Source organism: Phyllostomus hastatus, unplaced genomic scaffold, assembly GCF_019186645.2.
Source record: "Phyllostomus hastatus isolate PE091 unplaced genomic scaffold, TTU_PhHast_1.1 phas_contig_148, whole genome shotgun sequence".
NCBI classification, from domain to species: domain Eukaryota; kingdom Metazoa; phylum Chordata; class Mammalia; order Chiroptera; family Phyllostomidae; genus Phyllostomus; species Phyllostomus hastatus.
This window is the reverse complement of record NW_025333607.1, coordinates 12981446-12993103: the sequence shown is the minus strand read 5'-3', so window position 1 is coordinate 12993103 and position 11658 is coordinate 12981446. Positions and strand designations below refer to the sequence as shown.

The window sequence follows — 11658 nt, the reverse complement described above, 5'->3', positions numbered from 1 at the left end:
AACCAAAGGGTCACCAGGTTCAATTCCCAGTCAGTACACATGCCTGGGTTGCAGGCCAGGTCCCCAATAGGGGGCGCACGAGAGGCAACCACACATTGATGTTTCTCTCCCTCTCTTTCTCCCTCCTTTCTCCTCTCTCTAAAAATACATAAGTAAAATCTTTTTTAAAAAATAGACATTTCAGTCAAAGAGCAAGAAATATGAATTTTACCATTTGAGGTAGCCCTAAGCACGCCAATCACGATTAAAAATGTAAAGAAATAACCCTCCGGTTCCCTTTCCCATCAGATCTGAGCCCCGGTGTTGGGGTTGTAAAAGGAGGGAAAGTAACACTGAACCTGGCCTCACAGCTTTGTAGCATGTGGGCTGATTTCAAACAAGGTAGAAAAAATTTTTTTTTTAAAAATGTAAAGAAATAAAATCTTCCAGGAGAACCCACCGCATCGCCATCGCAGGGATCCCTGCTGCAGAACGTGTTGTCCCCAAGTGTCTCGGCCACGGTGATGATGCCGCATGCGCTGCCGGAGCACCGCCACACCCCAGATGGAGACAGGGGGGTCTACTTCCCCTCCTCTGGGCACTGGGGTGCAGGGCTACTCTGCCACTGCCTCCACTAACAAAACGTGGTAGAAATGACTCTTCAGGCCGGGTCCTGAAAGGTGATACGACTTCTCTCTGGCTCGCACACTCTCTCTTCACAAGACACTCACCTTCGGGAACCAGCCACCAGGCTGGAAGGAAGCCCAAGGCCTAGGGAGAGGCCGAGCAGTTAGACCAGCTGACAGCCAGCATTAGCCACCTAGCACAGAGTGCGTTAACCTTCCAGCGGTTCCAGCTCCCGCCCGCGAGCCGTGCCAGCTGAAGCCACGTGGAGCAGAGACAAGCTGCCTCCCCCAGCCCTGAGCAAGACAGATGTTGTTACGGGAAGACTCTGAGTCTGGGGTGATCTGTGATGCAGTGGTAGTAAGTGGACGAGTCCCCGAAAGCCCGGGAGGAAGACCGTGCTGCCAGGATGCCCGTCGCTGCTGGGTGTGGACTGGACCTCTTGACCGGGGAGAGGCCGGGCGGCACGTGAGAAACAGAAGAATCCCAGAGAACTCGCAGCGGTCCTGGCCACCGGGAACCTACAGTTTGGAAGGAGAGTCCAATTTCCGTGTCTCAGGTGAACCCCTTGACATAGAAGCACATGTCCATCCACGGTGAGCGCAGGACGGCAAGAGTCACAGCGTCAAAGAGGCTGGAAGCCCTGGTGACAAACACCTGTCAGTAAAGCGGCCCCTCCCCAGCCAACAAAGCCAGCACAGCCACACTCCCCCACTCCGGTTGGGGACAAATCCGTCTCTGCTTCTGTGTCTCTGCTTCTGTGCCCGGACGGCTCACCGACACGTGCATACGGACCTTCCACACGGCCCAGAACCCACAGGTGGAACAGAAAGGTGACAGGAGGACAGAGCACAAACATTTATGTTATTAGCTGGCCCAGAATTTCGGTAAGACTCACTTCTCTGAGGGGACTAGCTTGTCACAGCTCGTGTCACTGGCCGGCAGCAGGGCCGCGCCGTGACCGAGCGCACTCGCACGCCGGCGGTCTCACTTGTTCGAGACTCACCGGTGGGGAGACGCAGGCCCAGGGAGGCTGTGACTTGCCCAGGGTCGGACAGCCGCCAAGTGGCAGAGACAGGACCGGGACTCGGGCCTTCGGCTCTTCGTCCAGCCTCCGTCCCTGGGCTGAAAGCCGCTTGAAAAAACAAAGCTTTTCAAATCAAATATGTGCCCTTGCGCAGGGAGAGCTGACTGATGACGCAGAACAATCACACAGGCTGTTGGCAGAACGTCCCTCCTGAATTCCAACCCCAGCCACCGCATTCACAGACCGTCAGTGACAGGCCAACCGTGTTTCCTGCCCGTGACACATGCTTCCACCTGCCTCCTAACGGCACCTGTGCAGCCCCCGAGGCCATTGTCACGGGTCAGCCAGTCAGTGACCAACGGAAGGCCCGCTCCCTCCGGGTTCCCCATTGCAGAACCCCACTGCTCACCCCCACTTTATTTCAAGAAATAGGTAATAGGAATCGAGGCTATTGGCTAAATCCACCAGATGGGAACCCCGCCTTTGCTGTTACACATTTCATCAAACCCCCACGTTAAAATAATCCACGGAGGCGGCGGGGCCGTGGTGCTCCCCAGGTCGGTTTTAGAAGAGCCGTTTCCCACAGTTTGGGTGTGGGTCTCCATGTCACCTCCAACGAGGTAGAACGTTCTGACGGTGGGAAACTGCGCGTGCTCCTCGCAAACGCTGCGGACGCACCGCATGTGCTGTATGCAGTGATTGTTGTTTCCTGAGGAATGAACGAACAGGCTGAACTTCGATCTCACTGGCAAACGTACACGCAGATAGAAGGAAAAGGGGGGTGGGGCGGGGGAGCAGCAATTTACAACATGGCAGGGCCTTTCTCAGCAAATGTGTAATTCCACTTCGGGCGTGTTGTCCCGGGAAAGCAGTGGCGTGGGCAGACACTGAGGAAGTGTGGCCGTGGTGTGTGGACGACGGATGAAGCGACTCACTAACGTGGTTCGTTGTCTTTGCGAGAGGCCGGGTGTGAGCACAGATGCCCGTTTACAGAGGGGGTGTCCCGAGGAGATCAAGGTGCTCCGGGCTTCTGCGGTTTTGCTGCTGATCTCTGTCTGGCCGGAAGAAAAATTCTATTTTCTTTTATTATATCGGTCTTTCTCTCTTTTAGTCTCTCTCTGTCTCACACTCTCTGTGGTTCTTCACACTTCTCCGCGACCGAGATCAGACCGGCTAAACCCAGGCCTGGTCACAGACTTTGATCTGACCCTTAATGACAAATAATGGCTTAGGCACTAGGAACGCAGTGCTGGTTTCCAGCTAACCGGAGGGGTCACTGCAGCAGGTCCCTCCCTTTAGAGTGACCCCTCTGGGAAACCACCTACACGTTCGTCGTCAGAGCAGATCAGCTGCAGCACACCCACCCCCACCCCCACCCCCACGGAATTCCCTGTCTCCGTGAGAATGGATGATCTGCCAGTGCTTGCTACAGTATGGGCGACTATCGCAATGGCGAACCAAAGGAGCTGGACTCAGAAACAAAACAAAAAACAAAACACAACACCGTGTGAGTCTATTTATAGACATAAATTGCAAACACAAGCAAAAACCAGTCTGTCCTGTCAGAGGCAAGGGTGGTGCTGATCTTCGTAGTGAGCGGTGATCCAAAGGAGGCCCAAGGGGACTTCCTGGGTGCGTGTCGTAGTTTATTCCCGGATCCGGGTGCTGGGTGCACATATATTCTGTTCGGTTTGTGAAAGTTCATCGAGCCGCTCCCTTAGCAGCCCTTTTCTGTATCTCTGTTTCAACAACAACAACAACAACAAAATCCAAAAACTTCACTGGATAGATTTTTTTTAATGGTAAATTTCACAAAGAGACTTAGCAAATTATAACCTGTGTGCATCTGGGACCCCCGACGGGTGGGTCCTGGTACAAACACAGTCCAACAAAGAAAGACACAGAGGCTGTCAAGCAAAGGTGGCTCGGGGGCCACTTTGATCGTGCCTCCCCTTTCCTCTTGTCCCCTCCGGTGCAGCTCTGCTCGGGGTCTCCCGATTGCTCAAGTGTGAGCGATCCTGTCTTTCCCCCCCAGCTTGCCCTTGAGCTCCAGGGCCTCGGGCCGTTCCCCTGACCCCCCTTTCCAGTCTGCCTATTTCAGTTCCTTCTCTCTCGTTTGATATTCTGGGCTTCTCCGCTTGTTCTTTATTAAGACGAGGTAAGGTGAAGATACTGTGCTATTATAATGAACCTTTAAATAAGAAGGTTTAAGGGAAAAGTTGGGAAGTACAGGCCTTTTAAAAGTCTGAGCTGATGAGGGAAGGCAACCGTGGGGGATTCAGAAGCCTTACTGTGTGGAAATAGTTTGCGTCTTGTTTGCTGTAAAGCAGAGGAAGAGATGAGTTTGCTTAGGACCTTTGGGTGAAGGCAGATGGTGAGCCCTGTCCCGGGTCAGGGGGTGGGGGGAGAAGGGGTGCGCAGTAATACGACAAAGCCGGTGAAAGACGGAACCGGGTACAAGACCACCAGCACAAGGGCAGACGAAGTGAATTTGACACCTGGGTGAGAGGGGCCCTCTTCCAGTCGTCCTCCACACCCCAGTTGGACCTGTGACACACTCCTCCGTCACTCTCGGCCTTGGCAATCTATCCAAAACAGAAACCTGATCATGCCACTCCTCCCTAGGTGCCTCCGCCCTGTCCCCTGAGTCATCCACTGGGCGAAGCCCCAGCCCACCACACCAAAGTCCGCCCACCTGACAGGCATCCCTGCGGCTCTCCTCCGTCGTGGAACCTGTGGCTTTTCTGCCCAGGACCTGCCTGCTTCTGGGAATGGCTACTCCCCCCTGTCCCACGCATGACCACATGGTTACCTTGCAAGCTGGACTGTTCCTGCAACCTGGGGCCACAGCTGATTGGCTCTGGGATGGCCACGTGACTAAACAGGGACTGACTTCAGCTCCTTCTCTGAGTCACACTCTATTGCAGCTGGCTGGTCCAGAAATGAACCCCCTGGCCCAAGGGAGTGATTTACAGTCTTTCTCCAGGACATTTTGGAACTGGGACGGAAAAGGAGAAATATGTCTCTTCCAGGAGTAGAAGCTCTCGTAGTTCAAGTTTCAGGGTCTTATCTGCCTTGTCTCCTGACCTCTGGAACAGAGACACAGAGAGACCACTGACGGAACAAGCAAGTAGGAAGGAGAGAGCTAAAAATGCGGGAGAGACAGGCAGAAATATTTCCGAAGAAAGCAGAGGTCAAAGCCAGCAGGTCCTGAGAGGGTTTGAGTTCTCGGTTACGTCCATTTCTACAGACCTGCAGCTTCCTCTGAGTGCGCCAGACACCCCGTGTCTCATCACACACTCTGTTCCTCTTACCCAAGGGTCCCATCACTTCTAAAACGGACAACTTGCTCCCGGTCCCTCACACATGGGCCCAACGGTGTGCCGGGAAACTGGCCCTCTGGTACCCGAAACAAAGGCCCTGATTCGTGGCACCTGTCGGTTGCCTGGGCCGGTACACTGCCACTCTGGCCAGGTGCAGGCCGCCCAAGGTTTGACGTCTGGAGATTCCTGATTGCCCAGCAGAGGAGCCAGCGCCGGCCACCCACTGGGGCCAGGTGTCTCCCCTTCCTGCCTTTGTTCATGGTGTTCTCTTTCGTAATGGCTGCTTTCTCAGTGCTCACTTCCTGCGCCACCTCTTCCAGGAAGCCTTCCGGGGCCCCCTCCATGCCCCCTTAGGTTGCCACCATTCCTGCAGTCATGACCTGAGGCTGAAGTTTCCGTGACGCCTTTGTGCCCTCCAGTCTACAAAGGTTAGGTCGTGGCCACTTCTGTGGCTCTGTGCCAGCCCACGGGCTCACTGCACAGGGCCAATGAGGGACAGGTTGGAACAGCTCCGGGCACTGCTGGCCAGGAGACCCCTGGCTGAGACGTGGCAGTGGGGGCCTGGGTGGTCCCAGGGCACTGTGGCCACTCAGCCAGCCTGAGCCCTGGGCCCTGCCTCGGTTTGCGGCGGCCCTGCTGAGATGGACGTCCAGGAACGAACCCACCGACTAAACCCTTGTCAGGGGGAGCCCGGCTGTTACCATGGGAGCCGGCAGTGGTCACAGCACAGCCCCAGCAGGCTTTCTGGGGAGAGCCCCACTTGTGTGTGAGATCTGCCCCGGTGGGTAAACATGCAAGACGCTACGGGGACTGCTATGTTCCCACACCCGCTTGCAGCCTCACCTCCTCTGCACGGCCACACCAGGTAGTCTGACTTCACGTGGCTCTGTTTTCACCTGGCTGGTGTGGCTCAGTTGGTTGAGCTTCACAAACTGAAAAGTTGCTGGTTCGATCCCCAGACAGGGCAACATTCCTGGGTTGCGGGTTCGAGCCCCAGCATGTACGGGAGGACCAATGGATGTTTCTCTCCCATAGTGACATTTCTCTGTCCCTCTCTCTCCCTTTCAATTTTTAAAATCAATGAAAAAAGTCACCAGATGAGGATAAAAAAAATAAAGTGACTCTATTTTCTAAAGTCTTTGGATTTTTAATCATAGCAGCTGCCAAGTAATCACTGATTATTAATATTTAAATAACCCAGCCTACATTGTCACAAAACTTAATTTTTTATGTAGCTACCCCGGCAGTGCCAAGCGTTTTAAAGAAGCGTGACTTTAAGACTATACGTTCAGGGGTCTTTTCTACAGTCTGTAAAGAACCGCAACTTCGCCTTCCTGTCTGCGTGCGCATGTGCGTAGGTCGTGTCTGCCGATCGCTCTCTGTCCGTATTCCTGGGCGTCCCTCCCCACGTGTCAGGACCAGGTTTCTCCCAGAATGCTCGCGTGGGTCGATGTCAAAGGGCCTCCTCGGGTGGCGTGGACAGCTGAGGGCCTGGCGGCCAAGGAGCCGGGAAAATCGGTCACTCGGGCTCGTGTTCATGCCTCCACGTGGCTCAAGTTTGTGAAATACGACTTGGTTCTTCCTTTACGTCTTCCCTGAGTGACCAAGGAGAGCCCCGGGCCGTCCCCAGTTACTGGTTAGACGGAATCGTTAGTTCTGCGTGAGAGCGGAGTCCCTTTCCGGCTCCACGCAGACGTCAGGTGATGATGTGGCTTGAACCCAGGGTGCTGGGTGCTCGTGCTGAAGAGCATTCCAGAGGGAGGGGCCGGAGGTTCCTCAGTCACCCCACCTATAGGAAACAGTCACAGCCAGGGGCTTTTACCTCCGGGGAGCCCTCTGGCCCGCCACAGGGCTGATCGGCTTCCTGTGTCTCTTAGGAAACTGAGTCAGCATTTCCTCTCCCCATCCCAAGATCCCCATCTAGTGGTAGAATGGGCCAACTGCAAGGCTGTGGGCCTCAGACTTGAGCTCGAGCACAGCCCCACCACTTCCCATCCCCCCACCGCGTGCCTGACACTGACATCTCCGAGCTGATACTTGGGGGAGGAGATGGACTGAATGTGTGTGTGGCCCCTGCTGCCCATCGCTGGTCAGGGCAGTATGTCTACCAAGGTTTTGACCGATCTCTTTGTAGACCAGATAGATGATTAGGGTTGGAGGTCAATATTCTTAGGGGAATTTGTTGCTGAATAAAAGACGAACTCCAAAGAGTCTTTGATTCAGAGGTGTGATGCAAGCAGCAGAACTGGGCACAAGTGGCCCTGGAGCTCCCTCTGGGTTGTCTGGACCACGAGCCAGCTGGGGCCTGGGGCACCCTTTCCTCCGGGGGTACACGGGAGGTGGCCGTGGTGTTTTCCCACAAGCAGAGGGGCCCACGGCATCCCGTGGTCTCTGGGTTGTCCAGGTGCTGGCGGCTGGCTTTCCCAGGGAGCTCCTGGGAACAGCCGGCACCCACGCCCAGACCGCCAGGTGCCCAGTGGAGCTGCTCTCAGACAGGGTGAGGTCAGCTGTCCTACCCCGGCCCCATCCCCTCTCGTGAGGACGGCGGGAGGCGGGGAGAACTACACTTTCTGTTTCTTGCTGACTGTCGTTTTGTTAAGTTTTCCTCTTTCTAGCAGAGCCCACTCCTACCCAAACTATGATGTACTGTGAAATTCACACAAGTCCTAGTACGTGACTCTGAAAGGAACTCCCATGACGGTGGGTCAGTTTTTCCCAGGAAGAAGGTTTCTTACGGGCTGTGCCCACGACGATGCCTGCCAAGCATTCTGACCCAGATGGAGGTTCCAGCCCGGCTGCTCTGGTCTGCAAGGGACTGGCGGGTCGAGAGAGAACATGCATGCATGGCAGAGCCGCACTCTGAAAGAGCTCAAGGTGTTGAAGTTCTGAAGTTCCGGGCCCACCTCCACGAGAGAGAAAATACGACAGGCTCAGCTACAAATGCATGCAGGCTAAAAATGTTACAAAGCGCCAAACGGGAGGACTTGCCTTCCTGGAGGTTCAGGTGGAAACTATACCAAGGGTTCAGGAGACCCTAGCTTCTTATAAGCCAGTAGTATGAAGAGGTTGACAAAGCAGCTAATTCGACCTCAGGTGCTGGAAAGAACAGGGGCGTTGTCCGTTGCCCGAAGCTCCCTGGCGGCTGGCCCAGCTCTGGAACGTCCCCCACTGTCCCGGAGCCGTGTCGTGTGAAGGCCAGGGTCAACCCGGTAAAGAGCAAGGACGGTAGAGGACCTTGTGAAGAAAGGGTGAAGGGACTAGCGAGCTACCGCTCGACAAAGGCAAGGTTTGTTACCGCAGAATGGCGCTCTCAGGAAATGTGGAGGACTATTTATTGTCCAGTCATTCAATACAACATCCATTTTCATATTGAAGAAAAAATCGATTTTTTTCAATCTGGTTTCATGAAGCAGAACTAGTACAATTGGCAAAAGTCAAAGGAAAATGATGTTCAGAGCCAAAAAAAGAAAAAGAAAAGAAAAGAAAACCAGACAAAAACTCTCAGACATTTATTGTTCCAAGTACAGACACGTTGCTTCTCAGAGAAATGCCCTCCGTGGTGCTGAGGTCGTGGAAACAGGGCCCGGCGCCAGGCCTCACAGAGGAGATTCCTAGCTGGGAGGTCTCAGAGGTAACGTGCCTAGCCAACAACTCTATTTCCCAACCCCTTGCAGTTAGGTGTGGCCACATAGCTACGTTCAAGACCAAGAGCTGTGAATAAAAAGGTTTTGAAGGACTTCTGGGAAGGCTCATTAAAAGAGAATTGATTATCTGAGAAGTACACGTTGTTGGCCCTTTCTTCTTCCTGCTGCTTGGAGTATAGTTGCAATGGCTGGCACTTCAGCAGCCATCTTGGACCATGACTTGACTTTGGGTATAGAAGCTACACCACACAGTGTTGGAGCAGAAGGGTTAGACCCCCTCCCCCCGCCACCGAGTCACTGTTGAGGGCAGAACTGCTGCTCACTAGATATTTATTGGGCATTTACGATGCTCCATGTAGTGCTCTCAGCACTTGGTGAACAAAACAGACAGTGGGTTCCCTCCTAGACCTTCAGCTCCTAGGGAGGGGGCCGGGGCTGCTTCCTACATCACACAGACTCTGGGTGTGTGTGGAGCATTAACACGGAACGAAAGTGCACCTGGCGTGGAACAAAGGGGTAGTTCTGAGGGGAGCTGACATTTTCACAGATGCCGATCACCTTGCTTCCTTAGATGAGAACATTGACATTGACAGTTAAGCTATTTTCCAAGGTCATGCAACAGGGCAATCAGGCTGGGATTCCACCCCGGCATCTGATCCCAGCTCACTTCTTAAACCACTTATTTCAGCTTGTTCCAGGGCAGGAGGCAGGAGAAGGGTAGCAGTGTACTCAGAGAAACATGCAGAAAGAGAGCCGGGAGAGTGCAAGCTTTCAGAAAAGAAGGGGGGAAGAACTATAAGAAAAAGGAGGCATAAAGGGACGTTGACGAGAATGAAGACCGATGGCAGCTCACAGGCTTTGCGGGGTGGCCGTTCTCAACCTTCCTGAGGACCGTTTTAACCGAAATCTCCCCAGCTCACTTCAAATCCTCTGCACTTGGGTGCTTTTTCTCTCCATAACAGGTTCATAAAAAAATCTTTCATTTTGATATGTCTATTATTGAGATGTATGTTAAAAATAGACCTCAGCAACTGTTTGGTTATATAATTATTCCTGTGACATCAGGAGTACACTCAGTACCAATTTCTTTTGTTGTCAGCCTACCAAACGCCACCACGGATGCACATGGTGCAGTGGCGGCAGCTGTTGCGCAGACATCTGAGCACAGAACGGAGACGTCGCTGACAAACGTCTCCTTGCCTTCGCGTCCCTGGACCTGAAAGGTGTTTGCACACCATATGCTCGTCCCCCTCAACTGCAGGGTAATAAATAACATTGTCAAAGTCACTGCTGAGAAGTACACGTTCTCGTTTTATTTGCGTGGCGGGGGGGGGGGGCATTACGTTTCTAAAAATGTTTTCGCCGATGGAGCTATCTTCCTAGTTGACGAGAAAACTGCCCCCCTGGCTTGTCAAGAAAACTTTGTACGTTTTAAAAGTCCCAGAAACTCTAAAGCCTTGGAAGATATTTCCTAACATGGCGTGAGTTTGAAAGGTGGGATGGAAAGAGAGGCCAGGGGAGTCGCAGGGCAGATCGGCGTCCACTCACCCCACTCTGACCTCGCCGTCTCCTGCCGCGCCCCTCCTCACTGCCCCTCCGCCCTCCGTGCGGACCCACCCGATCCCACACGGGCAAGTCCGTGTCCGTGGGTGCCATCCGGAGAAGGGTCTTCGCCACAGCCAGACTTGGGGCCAGGAACTAGTTTTTGGAAGGCAAAGACGATAGTTACTCTGGGTTTGATGAGTGAGCAACAGACGGCTCCGGCCAAGGGCCGCGCATGCGCAGTGGAGGGTGGGCGGGGCCGCTGAGATAAACTCCGCCCCGAGGACGCGACCGTGAGGACCCCCTCCAGGGCTGTGAGGACTTCCCAGCGTGGGAGACATTTTGCTCCATCTGTTTATATATATTCGCCCATTTCACTTTCATTCGTGTAAGTAGCATTATTTTTACAGGAGAGGCAAAGAAGCGAACGTCAAACAGCCTGCTCAAAGGTAAATCCGTTGTGACAATTGTAACCTGCGTCTTTCTGATTTCGAGGCAGCGTTCTCTCCACTGCGCAGCTCTGCTCCAAGGCTCTGCAGCCTGCCCTGCACGCGGGCCCAGCGAGTGGCACTGCTGGGGAGCGCCGTTACCGCCTGCGGCCACGCAACCCTCTTTGCTGTTTAGCTCATCAGACCCTCGTGTCTAGCTACCAGGATCTTCATTTGGAAAGAGACTGTTGGCCGTGGCCTTGGAGCTCAGTTGGTTAGAGCAAAGTCTCCATTCGCCAAGGTTGTGCGTTCAAACCCCGGTCAGATACATACAAAAATCAACCAACGAATGCATAAATAAGTGGAACAACAAATTGATGTTTCTCTCTCCCTCCCTCTCTCCCTTCCTTCCTTTTTCTCTGTCTAAAAAAAAAAAATCAATGAAACCAGACTGTTGCATGGTAATCTAATCTTAGTTGAACAGAAGACACTCACAAAAAAATGTTGAGGACAGAACTAGATGAGTGGAAAGCATAAGACACATGGGTTCAACCCTCCACGTCCCAGGTACCGTGCTCATGAGTGCATCACAGCACACAGCTCTGATCGTCCAAATTCGGAGCTATCTGAATGTTTAGGTGACTGGAATTGTTTTCTGCACCGTGTGGGGAATGAACAACAAAGAGGGACGCTTCCATCACTATTTAAACACATGCACACACACGCACACACCCTGTCTTCTGGGCCATGTCGCGGGGTCAACACACATCCAGGTTAGCGTCTACCTTCCAGAGTGTTAGGGCAATCAGCGGTCCCACGGAGCCGCAAGGTTCCCTCGGTGCCTTTTGAATCGTTACAGACTAAATTATGTTTGGTATCAGTCTATCACTGTTTCTCTCTCTCTCTCTCTCTCTCTCACAGACACACACACACACACACACACACACACACACACACACACACAGGAAAACCAGATACATTTAAATAACTCTCAGCCGTATCACCCCTCTTGAGAAACAGGCTTACAATAACACACATAAAATTTAGATCTTTATTGCAGTGCTTCCTCCAAGTCTGCTTTGGTTCAGATT

The 11658-nt window shown here is 53.3% G+C and overlaps 1 non-coding gene across 1 annotated transcript; it reads left to right on the top strand.

Annotated features, from left to right (window-relative positions):
* Positions 1–263: 263 nt before the first annotated feature.
* Positions 264–382, top strand: LOC123805799. The gene has a single exon (XR_006783380.1). It is a non-coding gene; the product is annotated as a small nucleolar RNA SNORA61 (small nucleolar RNA).
* The last annotated feature ends 11276 nt before the right edge of the window (positions 383–11658 follow it).